The following is a 22913-nucleotide window of genomic DNA, read 5'->3' as shown; positions in this document are numbered from 1 at the left end:
TGGCTAGGGATACAAGATAAACACCACAAGGAAACAATCAGAATGTGGGAACATTCTACAAATGAGTGGCCTGATTGATCTCTTCAAGAAATCAATGTCATGGGGGGAAGTGGAGGTGGGGCAAATATCGCATGTTAAAAGTGACTAAAGCAACAACAATCAAATATAATGCAAGAACTTTGACTCAACTCTGGTTGGAGAAAATCACGTACTACAGGACGACTGGAGAAACTTGAATACAGACTAAACATTGTTTGTTTCGTTTTTGTTTGTCCAAGTATGGCACTTAAAGGAGGATGTGTTTAATTTTAGGAGATGCTTGCTGTAGCATTTAGTGGTCAAGTGCAGCAGCAACAACAACAAAAAAAAAAAAAAAAAAAAGAGTATCAAGAAATATACACACAAATATAACAAAATGTTAACAATTGTATCCTAGTGGTAGTATTCAGGTGTTCATTGTACTATTATTTCCATTTGTATGTATCTTTGAACATTCTTAATAAAAACTGGAAGGGGTGTAAAAGGAGTCATTGAAAAACAAAAAGTGGCCAAATGGTCAGTTGTAAATCACAGAAAACATTAACAGCACATTGTATGAACAGGTATAATGAAGAAATATGGATTTAAAATCAGTCTCCTGTGACACATTCTTTGCATGAACATTAGGAAGGTAGCAGCATAAAAGAGGGAATCAGTTTAAAAAACAATTCCTATGTTCCAAAAGTTTAAAATACCAACCCAAACTCTGCTCATAAAAATCCTTTGAGACAGACAGCTCCAATTTCTCTCATTTTTTAGGAAGGGACTTACAAAAAAGTTAGTATTTTTACTTTTCAATTACAATGGTTACAGAGTGATAGAAGATTTTCTAATTTTCAAATTTCAGAAATACAGAAATGAGTTGCAGAATCAAGTTCACATACATGAACTCATGAAGACCATAAATTAACGTACATAAATACATACACAGATAGCGTACTAAATCAAAATCACTTACATTTCATGTATCTTCTATTAATAATGGGTTTCACAGAATTAAGTTCTCTCTGCAATCCCTTACTTTACTAGTGGCTATACAAGCGGCCATGCTGCTTATAAGGCACATCCATAAGTTCAGTCCCAAAGTCAACCTCTCCATTTAAATGACTTAGAAGACTCCCCTGGAGTTTCTCTGTGGAACAAATTTTAAAATTAAACTCAGCATAACTGAATGGATACTTTTTTTAAAAGTTTATTGGGGTGACAATTGTTAGTAAAATTACATAGATTTCAGGTGTACAATTCTGTATTACATCATCTATAAATCCCATTGTGTGTTCACCACCCAGAGTCAGTTCTCCTTCCATCACCATATATTAGATCCCCATTACCCTCATCTACTACCCTGCACCCCCCTTACCCTTTGGTAACCACTAAACTATTGTCTATGTCCGTGAGTTTTTGTATCTCATTTGTTTGTCTTGTTCTTTTGTTGTTTTTGGTTTATATACCACATATCAGTGAAATCATATGGTTCTCCGCTTTTTCTTATGTATTTCGCTTAGCATTATACTCTCAAGACCTATCCACCTATCCATGTTGTAACAAATGGTATTATTTAATTTTTTCTTAACGCCGAATAGTATTCCGTTGTGTATATATACTACAACTTCTTCATCTATTTATCTACCGAGGGACATTTTAGTTGTTTCCATGTATTGGCCACTGTAAACAAAGCTGCAATGATCATTGGAGCACACATGTCTTTATGGATAAATATTTTCTTTTTTTTTTTTAGATACCCAGGAGAGGGATTGCTGGGTCATATGGTAATTCTACTCGTAATTTTTTGAGGAACCTCCACACTGCCTTCCATAACAGCTGCAACAGTCTGCATTCCCACCCACAGTGTATCAGGGTTCCTTTTTCTCCACAGCCTCTCCAACACTTGTTACTATTTGTCTTGTTGATGCTAGTCATTCTGACTGGGGTGAGGTGATATCTCATTGTGGTTTTTATTTGCATTTCTCTGATGATTAGTAGTGCTGAGCATTTTTACAAATGTCTATTTGCCATGTCTATGTCCTCTTTGGAGAAATGTCTCTTCAGGTCCTCTGCCCATTTTTCAATTGGGTTGTTTGTTTTCTTGTGTTGAGTTTCATGAGTTCTGTGTATATTTTGGATATTAGCCCCTTATCGGAGGCACTGTTTGCAAAAATCTTCTCCCATTCAGTTGGTTGCCTCTTTATTTTGTCGATGGTTTCTTTTGCTGTGCAGAAGCTTTTAAGTTTGACATAGTCCCCTTCATTTTAGATTTTCCTTCCCTTGCCTTTGGAGTCAAATTCATAAAATGCTCTTTGAACCCAAGGTCCGTAAGTTTAGAACCTATGTATTCTTCTATGCAGTTTATTGTGGCAGGTGTTATGCTTAAGTCTTTCATCCATTTTGAATTAATTTTGGTACATGGTGACTGATAGCAGTCCAGTTTCATTCTTTTGCACATGGCTATCCAATTCTGCCAGCACCATTTATTGAAGAGGTTGTCTTTTCTCCACTGTATGTTTTTAGCTTCTTTGTCAAAAATTATCTGTCCATATTTATGTGGTTTTATTTTTGGGTTCTCAATTCTATTCCACTAGTCTATCTGTCTCTTTTTCTGCCAATACCATGCTGTTTTGATAATTGTAGCCCTGTAGTACAAGGTAAAGTCAGGGAGTGCGATACCTCCAGTATTGTTCTTTTTTCTTAAGATTGCTTTGGCTATTCGGGGTCTTTTGTGGTTCCAAACAAATCTGATGATTTTTTGTTCTATTTCTTTAAAAAATGCCATTGGGATTTTGATGGAAATTGCATTAAATCTGTATATTGCTTTGGATAATATGGCCATTTTAACTATGTTGATTCTTCCAATCCATGAGCACGGAATGTCTTTCCATTTCTTTGTGTCTTCTTCAATTTCTTTCAAAAACGTCTTAGACTTTTCAGCATACAGGTCTTTAACATCCTTGGTTAAGTTTATTCCTAGGTATTTTATTCTTTTTGCTGCAATTGCAAAGGAATTGTTTTTTAGTATTTCTTTTTCTTAGATTCCATTGTTAGTATATAGGAATGCAATGGACTTTTGTACCTGGAGTCTTTAGGGTTTTCAATATACAGCATCATGTCATCTGCAAAGAGTGACAGTTTAACTTCTTCATTCCCAATTTGGATGCCTTTTATTTCTTTCTCTTGCCTGATTGCTCTGGCAAGGACTTCCAACACTATGTTGAAAGCAGAGGTGATAGGGACAGTCCTGTCGTGTTCCTGAACCTGTAGGGCAAAGGGCTTCAACAGAGATTAGCTGTGGGTTTGTCATATATGGCCATTATTATGTTAAGGTATTTTATTTCTATACCTATTTTATTAAGTGGTTTAATCATAAATGGATGTTGTATCTTGTCAAATGCTTTTACTGCATCAATTGATATAATCATATGATTTCTGTCCTTTATTTTGTTTATGTGATGTATCACATTGATGGAGTTGCAGATGGTTCAATCCTTGTGCACCGGGGATGAACCCCACTTGGTCGTGATGAATAATCTTTTTAATGCATTGCTGTATTCGATTTGTTAGAATTTTGTTTAGGATTTCTGCATCAGTATTCATCAGAGATATTGGTCTGTAGTTTTCTTTTTATGTGTTGTTCTTACCAGGTTTTGGTATCAGGGTAATCTTGGCCTCATAAAATGAGTTGGGGAATACTATCTCTTCTTCAATTTTTGGGAAGAGTTGATCAGGATTGGTATTAGATCCTGTGTGAAGGTTTGGTAGAATTCACTAGTGAAGCCATCGTAATCCAGGACTTTTACTTTTGGAAAGGTTTTGGATGATTGATTCAATTTTGTTACTCGTGATTGGTCTGTTTAGATTTTCCAGTTCTTCATGGTTCAGCCCAGGAAGGCTATATGTTTCTAAGAACTTGCCCATTTCTTCTAAGTTATTGAATTCGGTGGCATATAGTCCTTCATAGTATTCTTGGATAATCCTTTGTATTTCTGTGGTGTCCGTGATAACTTGCCCTTTTTCATTTCTGATTTTCCTAATTAGTGTCTTCTCTCTTTTTATTTTAGTGAGTCTAGCCAAGGGCTTGTCCATTTTTTTAATCTTTTCAAAGAACCAGCTCTTTGTCACATTAATTTTTTCTATTGTCTTTCTGTTCTCTATTTCATTTAGTTCTGCTCTGATATTCGTTTTTTCCTTTCTTCTGCTGACCTTGGATTTCATTTTTTCTTCTTTTTCTAGTTCTTTAAGGCGTAACATGAAGTTATTTATTTGGATTTTTTCTTGTTTCTTGAGATAGGCCTATAATGATACAAATTTGCCTCTTAAAACTGCTTTCGCTGCATCCCAAAAATTTTGGTAGGATTTATTTTCATTGTCATTTGTTTCTATGTATCTTTTGACCTCACTAATTTCACCTTTGACCTGGTCGTTCTTTAAAAGCACATAGTTTAATCTCCTTGTATTTGCGTGTTTTCCTGCTTTCTTTTCGTAGTTGATATCCAATTTCAAAGCCTTGTGATGAGAGAATATGCTTGGTATGATTTCAATCTTCTTAAATTTGCTGAGGCTGATTTTATGTTCCAATGTATGGTCTATCCTTGAGAATGTTCCATGTACACTAGAAAAAAAAATGTATAGTCTGATGTTTTAGGATGAAGTGCTCTATATGTGTCAATTATGTCCATTTCATCTAATGTGTCATTTAGGGCTGCTATTTCGTTATTTATATTCTGTTTGGGTGATCTATTCATAGCTGTCGATGTATTTAAGTCCCCTAGTATAATTGTGTTTTGGTCAATTTCTCACATTAGTTCTGTTAATAGTTGCTTAGTATATTTCAGTGCTCCTTGATTGGAGGCATAAATATTGATGACTGTTATGTCTTCTTGTTGTATAGTCCCCTTTACCATTATGAAATGTCCGTCTTTGTCTCTTGTTACCTTTTTCACCCTGAAGTCTGTTTCAGCTGATATCAGCACGCTACACCTGTTTTTCTCTGGATACTATTTGCTTGGATTGTCAATTTCCACCCTTTCACTTTGAGTCTATGCTTGTCCTTGTAGCTGAGATGTGTCTCTTGGAGACAGCATATGGTTGGGTTTAGTTTTTTGATCCAATCTGCTACTCTGTGCCTTTTTATTGGTGAGTTCAGTCCATTTACATTTAGGGTGATTATTGATACGTGAGGATTTCCTGTCATTCTATCTTTAGTTTTCTGGTAAGGCTGTGTCTCCATTGTTTCTTTGCCTTTTTGTTGTTGTCTATTATTTCTGTGTGGTGGTATTCTATGATGTTTCCCTCTGTTTCTTCTTTTATTACAGTATATATCTCAGTGCTGGATTTTTTCTGAGTGGTTACCATTAAGCTTATGTAAAAGAAAGTTTGATATTTAGAGTATTCCATTTTCTTCAGCACGCTTACTTTCTCCATTCCCATATTCCAGTTCAGGCCTTTACTCTGCCCCTTTTTATGTTTTGTTTGACATAAATTGTCCCTGTTGATGGTGGTCGAATAGCCTCCTTTAGTATTTCTTGGAGTGCAGGTCGTCTACTAGAAAATTCCCTCAGCTTCTGTATGTCTGGGAAAGTTTTTATTCCTCCTTAGTATCTAAATGATATCTTTGCTGGATATATTATCCTTGGCTCACAATTTCTCTCTTTCAGTACTTTGAATATTTGGTTCCACTCCCTCCTGGCTTGTAGAGTTTCTGCTGAAAAATCTGACGATAATCTAATGGGCTTTCCTTTGTAGGTTGCCGTCTTCCTTTCCCTGGCTGCCTTGAGGATTCTTTCTTTGGCATTGATTTTAGACAGCTTCAATACAGTGTGCCTTGGAGAAGACCTGTTGGGATTGAGGTAATTAGGTGTTCTATTTGCTTCTTGGATTTGAGGATCCAGTTCTTTCCACAAGTTTGGAAATTTCTCATCGGCAATTTGTTTGAATATATTCTCTGTTCCCTTGTCTCTTTCTTCTCCTTCTGGTATTCCCATTATTCTCATATTGCTCTTTCTGATGGAGTCAGAAAGTTCTTGTAGAGTTCTTTCATTTCTTTTGTCTCAAGCCTCTTTCTTTTTCCATCCGTGTCTTTTCCAGATTTCTATCTTCGATGTCACTGATTGTTTCCTCCATTTGGTCAACACTACTACCTAAGCTGGTTATTTCATTCTTAATTTCTTCTATTGAGTTCTTAATCTCCAGAAATTCTATTTGGTTCTTTTTTAAATTTTCAATCTCTTTTGTAAAATGTTCATGTTGTTCTTTGATATTTTTTTTTTGAGTTCATTAAACTGCCTTTCTGTGTTTTCTTGTATCTCGTTGAGTTTTTTCATAACTGCAGTCTTGAATTCTCTGTCATTTAAGTCACACATTTCCATATCTTTAAGTTCCTTTTCTGGAGACTTTTCACTTTCTTTCTGAGCTGTCTTGTTGCCTTGGTTATTCATGGCAATTACTGATTTATTATTTCTCTTCCTAGACATCTACAGGAGTGGTTCTGCAACAGGTTGATAGGAAGTGGTCTTTCTTTTGTTTTCCAGTACTTCTTGGTAGAATATTTTATTTTCTTTCCGACTGCAGCTTTTTTTCTCTCTGACACTATAGTGCTATGTTTTTTCTGCACTATTCCAGCTTGTCACACAATGGGGGGATTCCCTGGGAGATGGGCTTCTCCTCTGTTAATAGTTTGCCTGGGTCACAGGGTGCAGTGTCCATGTGGGTATGCGGAGAGCTTTTGAAGTTCCAAACTCTTCCTGCACCAGATTCAAAGCCGTTATGTTTCAGCAGTTCTGTTTACTCCTGCAGGGATCTTCCCAGATAGGTGGGGCCAGGGGCTGGGTGAGTTGTGAGAGGTGGCCCAGAGCAATGGTGGTGACCACCACCACAGCCGGTCCTGCCTCCACAGCTCCCTGCCCTTTGCCAAAACTAGTTGGGCTGCGAATCTGTGTCTGCAGTCCTGTTCTCAGAACAGCAAATATTCTGTTCTTTTGATCTGCCACTTCCAGTGTTCCACCTCCAGCACCGGGCAAGTGGTGGCGGGGCGAGCTCTGGGAGGGTACTGAGGGGTCGGCTAGTGTCAGTGCTTAAGGCTTCCGTTCTCTGCTCGGCAGTGAGGGCTTAAACCACCGTTTTCAGCCTTCTTACCTCAGTCTTTTCTCCGACGACTCTGCCGTGACCTTTGGGTTCGGGCATATTATATGCTGTCCCCTCAGCCCTGTGGACCATAAACAGAGCCCTAGCAATCCGAGTTCTTCCCTCTCCTGCAGCCGTGCTAGTTCTGGATGCAGCGAGCTCAGAGCACTGAGCTCAGTCTGCGTCTTAAGCCCGCGCGGCTCTGTCTCCACACTTCTCCCTTCCCTCCTCCCTTGCTCATGTGATTCGCCCTCCTTTAGGTGAATTCAGTAGTGGGCCACTTCGTCTTGCCTGTCTGCTGTGCAGGGAGTACTTTGTGGAGTTATAGCTGTTCAATTAGTTGTAATTCTAGGGGAGATTTACAGAGAGGCTCATTTCATGCTGCTATTTTGATGACGTCTCTCTGATTGGATACTTCTTAATGCCTCCTCCACAACATCTAGGATTCTACATCCTTATAACTATGACTATATCATGCCAATAAATATATCACCTGCTTTTGTTTGACTGCCCTTTCTCACTCCTAATAAACATAAAAATGTTACCTTATCTTTATCTCTCCCAAACTTTGCAAAAATATCACTTAGTCTGCCATTTGTTTCCTCTCTTCCTTCTCCTAATCCTATTAGGGAAAATTCTCTAATAATTGCTATAAGGTACATAAAATGAATATATAATGCTATATAAAAATACTGGTACCCAAATATCACCCTGCAAGAAGACTAAAACCACATACACGAGAATTTCAAATAGGGAATCTTACAGATAATGTCTTCATTAAGCTAACAAATTACTTTCCCTTATATGGCAAGGCGAACTAGGTATTTATAATTAGAACCAACTCTCCTACAAAGAGCAGTAAGAAAAACTGGACGCCCCTTTCCCCCAGGCAAAATCAGAAAAACAAACAAAGAATAAGGCCTCTTTGAAGGTATCAAAGTGTTAATAAAGCAGTAAAAAAGAATGCAGGCTAACACCTTGGAGAATAAGGAAATCCTTAGAGGTGAGGCAGGCATCTGGGCCCCTTTTTCCCAGGGGGCAGCTGCCAACTCCATACAGGTGGCTGAGAAGCTGAGGTGAACTTTTCACAGATATACAAGACCGGGGTATGTGGGGTATGGGTAGATTTTAACTATTGGAGCTAAGGGCCCAACAAAGTATTGAGGGAAGAAAACAGGGAGGCTCATAACACCCCTGGTTTTATGCTGGGACCCCAAAGAGTCATATCCTTAGGAATAAAGAAAACATAAAACTCACGAGCCTTTGCAGACTCCGAAGCCCAGCTTTGAAACATCTTCGTCTCTGACTGGATTAAGATGATCCAACATTGCTAGTGCCACTCCTAGCCTTCTTCCAAAAGTAAACAAAAATCCTTGCTGGAAGGAGATAACATCATTCCTAAACCTTACATGATCTTTACAAGTGTTCACATAAAATGTCTTAATAAAAAATATCTAGGTGTATACGACCAACATAATAAAACATAATAAAAAACTAAGTGACACAAAAAGCCTATAGAAAAACACAGAGGATCACGATAATCAAGTTGTCCAACATAGACATGCTTAATATATTTAAAAAATTTCTTTTTTAATTGGGAGTCATTAAAGACTAGCCCTGTACAAAACTTTTAATTTCAAATTTTCAAATCATACTTAATTTACTAATCCTTAAATTCACCTATTGATTCTTTACGAATTCCCACAACTGTTCTAAACCCTCTTTACTTCCTTAGGTATACACACACACACACCCAAAAAGAATATTTTCACCTACTAAACTAGTAAAAATCAATTATCTGATCAAATCTGCCTACTGGTACATTTCCCAAGAGGGAACACATGCCATTAAGTCACCACAAGAGAGAGAACTATTGCAGGGAGCCACTGTAGCTCAAATCAGAGGGTTTTCAAGCATTTCACATTACAACCCAATACATACACATCTGTGTGCAGATCTACATATATAAGTATACTCAATTTAATTGAAACACAAATTTCAGAAAAACAATTCTTAACTACAGTAATCAAGACCAGGTGACTGACACAAGGATCGACATATAGATTAATGGACTAGAACTGAGAGTCCAGAAACCTCTGCCTCCCCACCCCCCTCTTTTAAACAAGAATGCCCAGGCAGTCTGATAAGAAAGCACTGTATTTTCAACAAATAGCACTAGGACTACTGCACATCCATATGCAAAATAATGCAGTCAGATCCCTTCCTCACACCATACACAAAAAAATTAACTCAAAAATGGACCAGAGACCTAAATGTAAGAGCTAAAACTATAAAATTTGTAAGAAAACTCACAAGTCACCTTCCTATCCTTGAGATAGACAATGATTTCTTGGATAAAACGCCAAAAGCATAAGCAACAAAGAAAAAATAGTAAGTTGGATTTCACTAAAATTAAAATCTTTTCTGTTGCAAATGATACCATTAAAAAACTGAAAAGACAACCCCAATGTAGGAGAAAACATTTGCAAATCACATGTCTAAAGAGGGGCTTGTATCTATCTAGGCTATATAAAGGACACTTACAACTTAATAAAAAAATAAATACCCAATTTTTAAAATAAGCATAGGATCTGAATAGCATTTCTCCCAAGAAACACAAAGCACATAAAAAAGATGATCAATATCATTAACCACCAGAGAAATGAGAACCAAAATCACACTGAGATACCACTTCACATCCTATAAGATGGCTATATCAAAAGACAGACAATAACAAGCTTTCACAGGAGGTGGAGAAATTGAAATCTTTGTATCTTGCTAGTGGGAATGTAAAATGGTGCAGCCATTCTGAAAAAGTTTGGCAGTTCTTCAAAATGTTAAACACTGAATTACCCACATGATCTGCAATTCCAATCCTGGTTATATACTCAAGACGACTGAAAACCTGTATCACAAAAATCTGTGCATGAATGATTGCAACAGTATTATTACTTATAACAAAATGCCCAGCAAGTGAAAAGTGGATAAATAAAATGTGATGCATCTGTACAGCGGAAAATTAGACCATAAAAAGGAATGATATGATGGAATAGTATTAGACTATAAAAGGAATTAAGTACTGATATATGCTATAAGTTGAATGCAACTTGAAAACATTATGCTAACTGAATCTAGCTAGTCGCAAAACACTGTAAACTGTATGATTCTGTTTATATGAAATGCCCCAAATAGGCAAATCTATAGAGACAGCAAGTGGGGGTGTACGTGTGCAGAAATGGGCCGTGACTACTAATGAATATAGAGTTTCTTTCTGGAGTGACAAAATGTTCTAAAATTAGTATGTGGTATAGGTTGCATTAAGTCATAAATAAACCAAAAAAAATATTATGAGTTGTATACTTCAAATGGGTGAATTGAAATGGTATGTAAATTAAATTTCAATAAAGCTGTTAAAAAATTTTAGCTCCTTGTTACTTGTAATAAACTCTGATAATTTCTATTTTGTTTCATTTAGAAATACACTAGTTCTGAGCTCCTAAGTTCATTCTACAACCCACTAATGGGTCATGACTGGCCATTTGAAAAACACTGCTATAGAGTCCTCTAGTAGAACTGATGCCCATCTTCTCCTGTTATCAAGACAAATCCCATTCCACCTCACATCCCATAAAACGTTCAGCTCTTCCTGGTCATCAGCTATCATTTTCCAAGTTCGCAACTGCCACACTGCTGTGTATATGCTCCATTTTACCCAAATCCTCATTCCTCTTAAGTCTTTTAGTGGGCCTTCTGAAATTCCTAATTTGTGACAAAGCAAATTTAGCCAATTTAACACTACCTTTCCCATTCCTTATTATCATCGACCCCCCTTCAACTCTTCCTCATTGATTCAGAATGTTAACAACTGATTCACCATCTTTATCATTACTCTCCAGTCACTATCTGCTGGCTTCACCATTCAGGGACACTGACTGATCCCTTTAACATGTCAGCCTCTTTAATTCATTGGCCTCCTCCTTTCCATACATTTCCCCCTCAATGCCACCTCAGCAGCCCACTCCCAAGACCATTCTGGGTATTATCATTGCCAGAAACTATTATACCTGTCAAATCTCCATTTTAAGCATTCCACTCTGATCACCACATTCAACCCTTACTTCACTTCATTCTACCACCCCAACTCCCACAATTCTAACTGAAATTTCCAATACATGGATGCTATCACTTCCTTACTATCCATCTTTACTTAACCTCCTTTCCTATTCATGTTAGATTTCATGATTCATCACCACTTCTCTAAGCATTCTCTTTAAAAAGCCCACATTTCCCTTACCCCTTTTCCTACATTTATACTATTCTAGTTTTATGTGTTAACTTGGCTGGACTACAGTCCAGTTATTCAATCAAACACTAATGAAAATGTGGCTGTGAACGTATTTTGCAGATCTGATTAACACCCACAATCAGCTGACTTTAAGGAAAGGAGACGACCCTCAATGATGGGCCTCATCTAGTCAGTTGAAAGGCCTGGGAGCAAAACTGATTTCCCCGAGGAAGAGGAAATTCTGCTTAAAGACTACAGCATCAGCTCTTACCCAAGAGGGATTTTCCTGCAAGACTGCCCTACAGATTTACAATTTGTCGGCCCCCATCATTATGTAAGCAAATTTCTTGAAATTTCTCTATGTATGCACACATACATATATATCTCCTACTGACCCTGTTTCTCTGGAGAACTCTGACTGATACACCCGGCAAAACTCACCCCAGAGGAATCCAACCATCTGCCTTATCTGTGCTTATATCTAACCAGTTAAATAATGTTGGGGAGTGGGGGGGAATCACAAAACCAGGCTGACTGATACCATTTTAAATGAAAAATTTCAAACCGTAAATTAACAATAACTCTTGGCAAACTGCTTCAAACTTCCCACACCCCGGTACCCCTGTGCCCCTATCAGTATCATACTTCACTAAGAAAACAAACAGGGGAGAAGATGAAAGCCAGGATATGCCTTCATCTTCCACCCACCACACCTCCTTGCATACACTTTCTACATCCCTCCTGTTTCACGGAAGCCGTACTGGCGCTCTCCATTTCCTTTCCCACATATTCTCCTCTTCACGGGCTGGACCCCACATTTTCCTTTATCTACCAACCGATTTCTGTTCCATTCACCGCTAATCTTTAAAAAGTTGTCTATATACAGTGTGTCTGGACTTACTCATTTCTCATTCACTTAAAAAAAAAATCCAATGTTTTTTAATTGATTTCAGTTTGGTTTCCTTCTCTGCGTTTTAATAAAACCCATCACGGTCGCTAACAATTTCCCCCATAATCTGTGCCTGCTTCCTCGTCTATCAAACTGGTAATAACAGTATAACAGTGTCTACCTCATAGTGTTGTGTGATATTTAAACAACTTAACACATGTAAAGCACTAGAACAGTACCTGGTATGTGAAAAGCACTGAGTTAAGCATTAGCTATTATATTATTAGGATATTCTGGATTCTTGTTTTCCCTTGGTTCTGATTTTTTATTTCTAGCTTATTTAACAACATGTGAGTCCTTGAATAGTATAAACCACCTTAGATTTCTGGGGGGGCAGAGATAAGTGGAAAGAGACAGAAAAATAAACTATGAAATCTCCCATTAAACAATGACATTCCTACTGAATTTCAGCCAAGTACCACATAATTTCATAAGAATGAACTCCTTCAAACCCAACACCCAAACCAAACTCTCTCTCTCTACCCCTCTCTCACCCCCATATTTTCTGAACTTGCAGATTTTTGCCAGTATCATTTTTCTATGCATAAGTCTTTCCAGTCCAAATTCATTCACTTTTCATTTCTATATAGTGTGATCCTCTACCTTGATTATATGCTTCCAGGCAGCAGACTAAGTTCTTTCTCTGAGAATCGCCTCTGTGTGCCATGAAGATAGAAAACAACCTGCATGTATTACCAAGTAAGAGACAAGAAAGTTAATTACTAATTCTGCATTTACTGTCAAATGATCACTAACTGGTCTATTTGACATTCTGAAAACTACAATTCAACTTTATTCACATTAACGTTAAAGTGAAAACCTCACACTACTTCCATAACCCCTCCCCAATTTAACTTATTATTCAAAATATTTAAATACTCAGCAGGTACACAGATATTTTGGTTCTTGTTTTACCTGTTGTGGTGGAAAACTATGATGTTTTAAAAATCTCTGCTACAGTGCAATAAGAGAAAACACTAGGGGTGTAAAAGTTGTGAGAGGGGAGGTACAAATTGGAGTAAGTAAAAGAGGATGGCGTGATTTATATCTAAAAAAAATCAACTACAGAACTATTACAAATAATAGAATTTAAAAGGGAGTTTATTTAAATACAAATATTAATTAATATGCAAAATAAACAGATTTCTTATCTACAACCAGGTAGAAGAAAAATGGAAGATTCCATTTCTAACAGCAAGAAAATAAATTTAGAAAACTTAAATATATGAAGTTAATAGCAAAAAACTTTAAAATGCAATTAGGAACCCCAACAGAGGCTTGAACAAATAAAAAGGTAGTTTTCTACATTCTTGGATAGAAAGACACAAGACCAAAAAGCTTTCAATTCTCCTATAAATACAAAGAAAATCTTAATGGCAAATTGAATCCATGTGATGTAAGTTAATCATGGTAGGGGTGGAGGAGAAGGACATACAAACTTGAAGAGGGCACGAGAAAGTTTTCCGGGTGACGGTCACGTAAGCCTTGATCTGGAGCTTAAATATATATGTACATATATATATATATATGAAATAATACATATATATGCAAACCTTTATTGGGCCATAAAGTCAAAGTTTGTGCATCTTACTGTATGTAAATTTTACTTCAAAATAAAAAAACTAAGTGATCTCAACAGAAGTAGCAACTAAATGAATCGATTCTAAAAGTTCATATAAAATAAACAGGATAGAAGCCAGAAAACATTCTGTAAAAGAAGAGAAATGAAAGAGAATTAGCCCTAATAGAAACAAATAGAAAATACATTAATTAAAACAGGATGGTTTGGTTCCCAAATGGGCAAATGAGTCACTGGATCAGAAATGGTCCCAAATACATATGGAAATTCAGTACATTATAAAGGTAGCATTTCAAATCTGTAAGTCAAAAAAATGGATTATTCAGTATATAATGTTGGGACCACTGGATGGTGAAAAAAATAAGGTTGAACTCATACATCATACCTTACCCCAGAATAAATTTTAAATAAGTAGAAGAATTAAAAACACAAAAAGAGAGAACAAAGAAACCATAACAGTATTAGAAAAATAACATTTGAGAATTTTTACATAATCTTGAATTAGGGAAAGACTTTCTAACCATGACTTAGAAGTCAATAAAGATTGGTAAACTTAACTACTGAAAAAGAAAAAAAATAGCATGACAAAGCCATCATAAACAAATTTAAAAGGCAAACCTTAAATTAGGAAAAATATTTCCAAAAAATAGCATAGAGCTATTTTTCCTAATTTAAAAATAAATCCTACAAATCTAAGAAAGAAAAACACAGATAAAAAAAAAAAAACAGGCAAGGATATGGGTAGTACACATACACACACACACACACACACACACACAAATCATGGCTAATCTCACTTCTAACGGCAATGAAGAAGCAGGCATCCTTACACAGTGCTGGTGAATGTAAGCTGGAACCTTGACATATGACACTTTGGCAATATCTATCAAAATTATAAATGTACTTACACTACCATCCCATCACCTAGCAATCCCATTTCTGGGAATGCATCCTACATGTTTCTATACAAGTGCAAAATGATGTATGTACAAAGTAATCCATTGCACCATAGCTTTTAATAGCAAAAGATTGAAAACAACCTAAATGGACATAAAAGAGGGAATAGTTAAGTAATTGTTAAACCTGTATAATGGTATTAAGGACTGAAGCTCTAATCCCTGGTATTTGGAGTTAGGACTTTGGGAGGTAATTAGATTTACAGGAGGCCATAAGGATGGGACCCATGATGTAATTAGTGTCATAAAAAGAGAGAGCAGAACACTCTCTCTCTCCATGTGAGGATACACTAAAAAAGGTGACATCTGCAAGCCAGGAAGATCTGGAACCAAATCTCTAGACATATTGATCTGGGACTTCTCCCAGCCTCTAGAACTGTGAGAAACAAATGTATGTTGTTTAAGCCACCCAGTCTATAGTATTTTGTTATAGTAGCCCAGGCTGAGACAAATGGTACACCATGAAGGTGTTCTAAAAAAAAAAAAAAGAAAAAAAAAAAGCATGTTATTTATGTACTGATGTGACTAATACGGTATCATCTCTAAGCTATATAGTTAACTTAAAAACGAAAGGGTAAAGGGTAATGTGTATGGTATGCAATAATTTAAATAAAAAAGGCGCGGGAGAGAGCAGAGGACATACATTATATATTGTATGATACACAATCCCTCATTGGCCATCTGAAATCCATAGGCCTCTGAAAAATATGTTTTTTGTAAGTTTAGTACAAACCTATTTGGTGTCAAAACCTGACAAAAAAATTCTACAAGACTATATATGATTTTTATTTATCCTACTTATTGTACTATTTGTGCTTTTAATACAGAAATGTTAATGTGTTTGATTATAGGATGCTATCCCATCTAGGGATTTTGGATAATATAGTAGATGTATTTACATTACCTTTCCCTTCCCTACCCCCGCAAAAAACCTAAACCTCAATTCTGAAATACATCCAGACCAAGGGCTTTGGACAAGGAATTATACACGTGTATCTGTATTGACCTGCACATACATAAATTATCTTTGGAAGGATTCACAGGAAACTTAACACCGTTTCCATGTAGAGGAATTGGATGGCTGCACAGAGTAGAAAAAAAAACTTTTTACTGTGTCTTTTTAAATATTTGGAATTTTGAATCAACGTGAATACACCACTAAATCAAAAGCTAAATAAACTGTAAATAAAAAATCACTAAAACTTTTTCATTCTCAATAGTAACAAAGCCAGATGTTTTAGTGTTTATTTGTTTTGATGATAAAGTGACCCTTTCTTAAGTCACAGGGAAATCTATACAATGCTGGCTTTCCTTTATCTCACAGTTGCTTGACCTAAATGGCATTTAAGACAGTCTCCCTCTCAGGAGCAAGTCAGGGAACGGTGAGTTTCCTCCACCATGAACAGCTTTTAGGAAACAGCAATATAGGTAGATGTTTTTGATGCCTCTTGCCAAGCAAAGCAGGTGTGCTTGGCTGTTTTTCAGTGTTCCCAGAAATATGTTGGGGCTTGGGCCACTCAGTAACAGGAAGCAGTAAAGGCCCACCTCTAAATATTAGAAAAAGGCATAAGAAAATGCTCCTAGCATAGGTCTAGTCTTAAGTGTTCAGAGTTTCAATACAGAAAAGTTTGAGGACTTCCATAAGTATTTGAGTAGCATCTTTCCTAGTATTCTGTTTTCATATTTTGCATATACTTATTTTAATACCTTGTGTTCCAAAATGGATTTGAGGTGACCATAAGGTTTGCCTTTTCTTATGATTTGGATTTTGACTAATCTGTACCATGCTCTCAAATTTAACCAAAAATTAGAAGACATCTTGTTTTTTTTGTTGTTTATCTAGTTAGTATATTTTAAGGGGGGGGGGCTGTTTTTCTTTTCTGGTGTCCCCAGAAATATGTTAGGGCTTGGGCCTCTCGGCAATCAGAGATTCATGGCCCCAAATGCCCCCACGTCCAGCTATCAGGCCTGACGACTAAAGAAATTCCTCATGAAGTGCCTGGCAATATGGTTCCTTGCGTCAGGACATAAATGCACTTGTGTTTGTCCTTATCTCCCACGAAGTTATACTCACTAAAGTACAGACTGACTTCTATTTCCTACGCCCTCACACCACTTAGTATCTGGATCGGTATAGAATGCTTTCTCAGTGAACATTTCCCGTGCAAAGCCAGCATCATTTCAGAGCTGCTGTCTTCCAAGGAGTGAATTTGATGTATCGATATAACCATAGAAACACTACGCAAAAAACTTAGAAAAACAGAAAAGATAGTATTTCCAGATGGTACTAATAAGTAACTTCCCTCTTTTTTCTAGACCTCTAAAAAATGCTCAGTGAACTGTTGTGGTTACCCGGTGTGGTTACCCGGTCTCTGACAAATTTGCAAACTTCACATAGAGTCAAAGATCACAATAACATTAAATTTAAAAAATGAGAGCATTCCACTTTCTTCAAACGTGGGTACACTATGCCCAGCTCCTAGACCCCCCTTCCTTTAGATATTTTTAAAAATAAACCAAGGAAAGCTGAGGCAATTCTCTGCAGTAGGGAAATGTAAAGTGGAAGAACAACTTTGTGTCAGAGAATGTAGCATTCTCTGCTTTTGGACCATTTCCAATTTTTAAGGCAGAAAGGATTACTGATCCAAATGTTAAATCATTTCAGCCAATTCAGATTAGATGAGACAATCAAATTTTAAATAAACCCCCCAGAGATGCAGAGGGAAGTATTCTGAAGAATTCAAATGTGTACTGTACATCAATTTGATTTTTAAATTTATTTGGCATCTTGCATTTGTTCCAAGTTAAAAATAACAAGTGACAACAATAGCCAAAATTTCCTGAACACTTACAGCTAGGGTTCCAGGCACTGTACAAGCGGTACCTTATTTAAACCTCACAGCCCTATGAGATTATGTGCTATTATTATTCTCATTTGACAGATAATAAAACAGGCCAAAAAATGTTACATAATCTGAATTAGCCCATGCCATACAGTTAGATTTAGAGCATGGATTGGAACTCAGGGCTGACCCTAAAGCCCATGCTAGCAACCACTATTAAATTTGGGCTCTTTCTAAAGAATTGGTAGATTTTAACCAAACCTGATGTACTTACCAAAAGGTAAGAGAAGATACAGACATATATTTGTGCTATATTTGTGATACAACCCACCACCTTGAAAAAGAATAGTAGCTAGTAGTAAGTTTTCTAAAAGGCATTATCAAACTCACGTATAATTCTAAAAACTGAATTTCAATGAAATGTGACATGCCCAGAGATTTGGGATAGATATTTGTTTGGGGGAAAACTTCTCATAAAGCTTTTAAAAGAACATAAAATCACTGTTTAGATATGCCTTAAGTCCCATCCCTGATCATAAGCTTCTTGAGGCTAATAATAAATTCTTCATTTTCACATCTCTGAGAACAGCCTCTGAGAGCAGTCTGGTTAGTAAGCATGGTGCTGTGCAATGCATAAAATCTACTCTTGAAAGAACTCCTAGCTTACAGTGAAGCTTTTGTTTCTTAAGTATGAATATTACAGAAAACAGCTGTCTCTTAACAATTTAATTAATCTGTCTCTTAAAATGACAAAATGTCTAACTTTCATTGCTGTTTTTGACACGGGATTCTGATTGTCACACAAGAAGGCTCTTTTTGTCTCAGTATGTTTTCTAATGAACTACCTATCTGCGGAACAGCCTTTCTATTAAAAAGAGTTCCAACAGCCTCAGAGTTCTAAATCCAAAAAGGTTAAATAATCTGTCTAAGGCTCTAGAGTTGGTCGAGAAAGTCCAGATGATAGAACTGAGAAGTGAACCCAGGTCTGATTCCTGGACAGATCTAGTTCCACCTTCTGCCCTGAATGACATACAGCTCTTATTTCAATATTGGCATCACCTTTTAGGTAGTAAAGTCTGTTGACTCAGAACTCATTTCTGAAATCAAAGTTCAAGTTAATCTGCATTAGAATAAGACAAAGTTTCTAGATGTTCATGTCAAGAACGTGAATAAGATAATAAGTATCACAGCTCACTGAAATAGGCAAATGATTCATATCTAAAGCTATGTGGCTATAAAGAATTCCTTGCACTACCTGAATCAGAAAGGCTACTATCCATACCACTGACTTGCCCAGAGACCTCTAGAGAGCTGACATCTTAATGTCAGACATCACTGTGTACTTCTACAGGTGCCGAAAGTGTCTCAACTATCTAGATGACTACATCAAAACTCAATTCAATGACAAAGTAGACCTACAAGAATCTGGCTTCTTTCAACAACCTCTTAATTACGGCTACGATAGTTTGACTGTAAGTTAACAACAAATTACTTTGTTTCACTGAGCATTGTCTTCACAAGGTCATTTCCATAATATTAGGCATTGAGCAAATAGTTACGATTCTACTGTTATTAATTTTGGGTATTCTTAATTTCCTTTCCAAGTGGCCTTTCTCCCAGGATCTATAGAAGCATAAAAGAGTTTCCTACTCTGCCAGGACACTTAAAGTGAACCATTTTCAATCTCATTAATGAAATGTACTTACTAACATATCTCTTCCTTTTAACATAATTTAGAATGGAATGCTATCTCTTCCTTTTAACATAATTTAGAATGGAATGGGAGGCGACGGGTAGTGAGTATGGGGTTTTCTCCTTGGAGTGATGAAAACGTTCTGGAATTAGTGGTTATCAATGCATAACTTTATGAATATATTAAAAACCACTGATGCATACTCTAAAAGGATAAATTTTATGGTATATAAATTATATCTCAATAATGCTGGTACTCTTAAAATCAAAATTTAAAAAACAAAACAAAAAAGCTCTGGTTTGACAAAGAGCCCGACAGTGAGCCACTGCCAAAGGATTTGTATCAGTAACACTTACTGGAATCTGACATACCTTAATTAGAAAAATAAATACAAAGTTTGGTATCTCAAGATTTTCATGGCTTATTCTATAAAATATAATTTTCTTATTTCTTGATTTGTTCCATACATCAGATAATAAGTTCACTCCTAATTCTTTCAAATCCAAAACAAATTCTAAAATTTATTACATAGTAAATGCAAAAGAGATATAACTTGGACAAACTGATATTATTTTGAGTTTTAATCCTATATGCTCCACCAATAGTATTTAAAATAAAGGAAAATTTAAAATAAAACATTTCCAACAAACATTTCTAAAATGTTATTAGAAATTAAACATTTCTAATAAAATTTTGATGCAGCCTGTTTCCTTTGTTCTACCTTTTCCACTTAAAGGAGTCATCAGAAACTTTTCAAATAATATTCAAATAATAGTCTCTAAAGGATAAATGCAATCATTTTAGATCCCTATTGAAATATCACTGTGTGTGTGTGTGTGTGTGTTTGTGTGTGTACACACACGTGCAAGCGATATATACACAGGGTTTCCAGGCGGAAATTCCCACCCGTTCTCAGGAATTTTTTTTGCTTTCTCGTTCCCGAATCCTGAGAAAAGTTGGTCGGGAAATCAGGAAAATCGGCTCCTTGAACCTAGGGGGTTGGTAGTATCGGTGTCACTTTGAGGAAACGATTCATCGTGGAGAACAGAAACCAGTTTATATCTCGGGATTTTGGAATAGGGAAGCAAAAAAAAAATTCCCGAGAAAGGGAGGAAATTCCCGCCTGGAAACCCTATATATACACAGATACACACAGACACATACACACATTTTAGACAAGGTTTTATTTTAGGATAGTGAGTGGTTTAGCAGCGATAAAAACAAAACTGATACTGAACTTATTCAAAAGCTACTACAGTCATGACCTATATGAACTAATCATTTAGCGATTTGGAAGTGATAGTTTGCATGAGGCTCCCAAAACTTTACAGAGAAAATTAAAATTTTTTAAGGCTTGTTTTTAAATATTATCAGTTGTAAAGAGCTTTCCGTCAATCTGACTTTTACTGAACACTTACTATATTCCAGGCTAGGTGCTGGAGACACAGATACACATAGGTCTGTCCTTAAGTCCCATTCTGACTGCTTGCTTTTGTCAGGCACAGCACTAAACACGTTCACTTACAGCATCTGACCTCCTAGGCTTAACCCACAGCGGGGAAACTGAGGTAAACATTACAAATGACTGTAAGGCTATACGGCTGTCAGATTAAAAAATTAAATTTGGAAATGAAAACTGTTGTACAATTCGATCAAACCTAGCTCTACTTCCTAATACAACATGCTACCGGAAGTTCCAGGTCTCCTGCTAAAATCACCCAGAGTATCAGTACTTTCTTTAAGACACATCACTTATATAATTGCCTTATTTAAAGGTACATCAACTATATGTCAGTCAAAGCATTTTCTGCCTTTAAAGGACGTCTCTCTTTACCTTCAAACTCTTCATCAGGGTACACGACTGAACAGTCGCTGAATGAAGGAATAAATGACAGAATGAATGAATGAATGAAATAAACAGACGTTCCAATTGACACGGGGGTGCTTGTTAAAACGCAGCGGGCCGACAACAGAATCCTACTGCCAAGCTCACTGCATCTCGGAAGTGAACACAGTGACCACTGGACCCGGTCTGATACCACGCCGTCCACGTTATTAACTTCACAGTGGACATCTGATGGGGAGCTTCCAGAAATTAAAAGGAAAAGTGTTCACTGCAGTACTTTAAAATGGACTTGGATCCGCCATCTAAGGACTGGAAACAAGTGCAAGACAAAGACGTGAACGGGGGGGATGAAAAAGCCAAAGGTCCCAGCGAGCGCCCTCAGGAGAAGCGCGCGCTGCCCACGGCGCGGGCGCGGCGCCGCACGGCCTCTCCCGCGGGCTCCACCACGGCCGGCGCCGCCCTCGCGGCCCGGGGCTGACGGCCACCGCATTCGTCCCGCGGCGGCGCCGCCTGCGTTCGCCCAGCCCGGCAGCACAAAGGAACCGCCGAGCAGCACGGCGCGGGGTCCGCGGCCGCCAGGCCGGCGTGGGGACCCGCGACCGGAACGCTCCCCGCGCCGGCCCCGCGCCGGCCGAGGCCGCCAGGGCGCGGCGGGCCGCCCGCGCGCCTCGGTCCCGACCTTCGCCCGAGCGTTTCAGAACTTGCCGCCCACCCCGCTCCTCGGCCCCCGCAGACGTGGACACGAGACCCGCGCGAGCACCGACGGGCGGAGCCGGGGCGGCGGAGCGGGCGCCAACCGCCGGGCGCGCGAGGGTCCGCAGCCCCACGCCCCCGGGCCCGCCCCGCCTCCCGGCCGCTATTGTTCCCGCGCCGCCCCCGCTCGCCGCGCGCGCCCGCTCCCACTCCCGGGAGGGGGGCACGGCTGAGAGGAAGGCGGCGGCACAATAACATAAACACGGCGGGGCCGCTGGCCGGCCGACCTGGTCCCCGGCGCCCGCCGCACTCACCCGGCAGCGCACCGAACGGCGACAGGAAAGCCCGCCGGCGGGGACCGGTGCCGTCCGGGCGGTCGCAGCGGCCGTTACCCAGCGTTGCTCGCGGCTCTGCGATCCCGGCCGCGTCGTCCGGCCTCGGCCGCTCCGCTGAGTAACAGGGACGCGGGCCGTCACCGCGCACGCCCGACACGTCATCGCGCAGGGCACCGCCCCTGCGCCATGCGAGCGGCCCACGGGGCGGGGCAGCCCCGTGGCCCGGATTGCGGGGGCGGGGTCCGCAGTCTGGGGGCGGGGCTACCCTAGGGGGCCGGGAGGATTAGCGGAGGTCGCCTGAAGGAGGAGCTGCGGGAGAGCCTCTGAGAGCGTCGAGTGAGGGGCGTGGCGGGGAGCCGGAGGGGGCGGAGCCCTGATCCTGGCACGTGGCGGCGCCTGGCCAGGCCGCTCAGCAACTGGCCTGGGGGCGGTACGCTAGTCTGAGCCCAATCCTTAGGGGCTCTTCTCCCCAGGATTTGGAGGTCAGATGTGCTTAGACCGAACCGGCTGGTGGAGCAGGCACACATGTAAGAGATGAAGAGCTCATCACCTAACAGACGATATATTACATTGTAAGGACAA

General features: G+C 38.7%; 1 protein-coding gene across 27 annotated transcripts in view; it reads right to left on the bottom strand.

Moving 5' to 3' along the window:
- MAPK8 (mitogen-activated protein kinase 8) overlaps positions 1–22519 on the bottom strand; it is a 117140-nt gene extending 94621 nt beyond the window's left edge. For 6 of the 27 annotated variants that reach the window (XR_013995019.1, XM_081074915.1, XM_081074914.1 and 3 more), the window contains exon 1: positions 22311–22506. The gene's annotated coding sequence lies outside the window, so the exon portion shown is untranslated. Of the gene's footprint in view, positions 1–997; positions 1172–8409; positions 8529–12989; positions 13070–22310 lie in introns of all 27 variants that reach the window. The other 21 variants (XM_081074917.1, XM_081074936.1, XM_081074930.1 and 18 more) reach the window with 14 other exon arrangements.
- Between the last annotated feature and the right edge of the window lie 394 nt (positions 22520–22913).

This window comes from Rhinolophus hipposideros (genome assembly GCF_964194185.1).
Source record: "Rhinolophus hipposideros genome assembly, chromosome: 15".
Lineage (NCBI taxonomy): Eukaryota > Metazoa > Chordata > Mammalia > Chiroptera > Rhinolophidae > Rhinolophus > Rhinolophus hipposideros.
The sequence above is the reverse complement of the archived record's forward strand: the minus strand, read 5'-3'. Positions and strand labels throughout refer to the sequence as shown.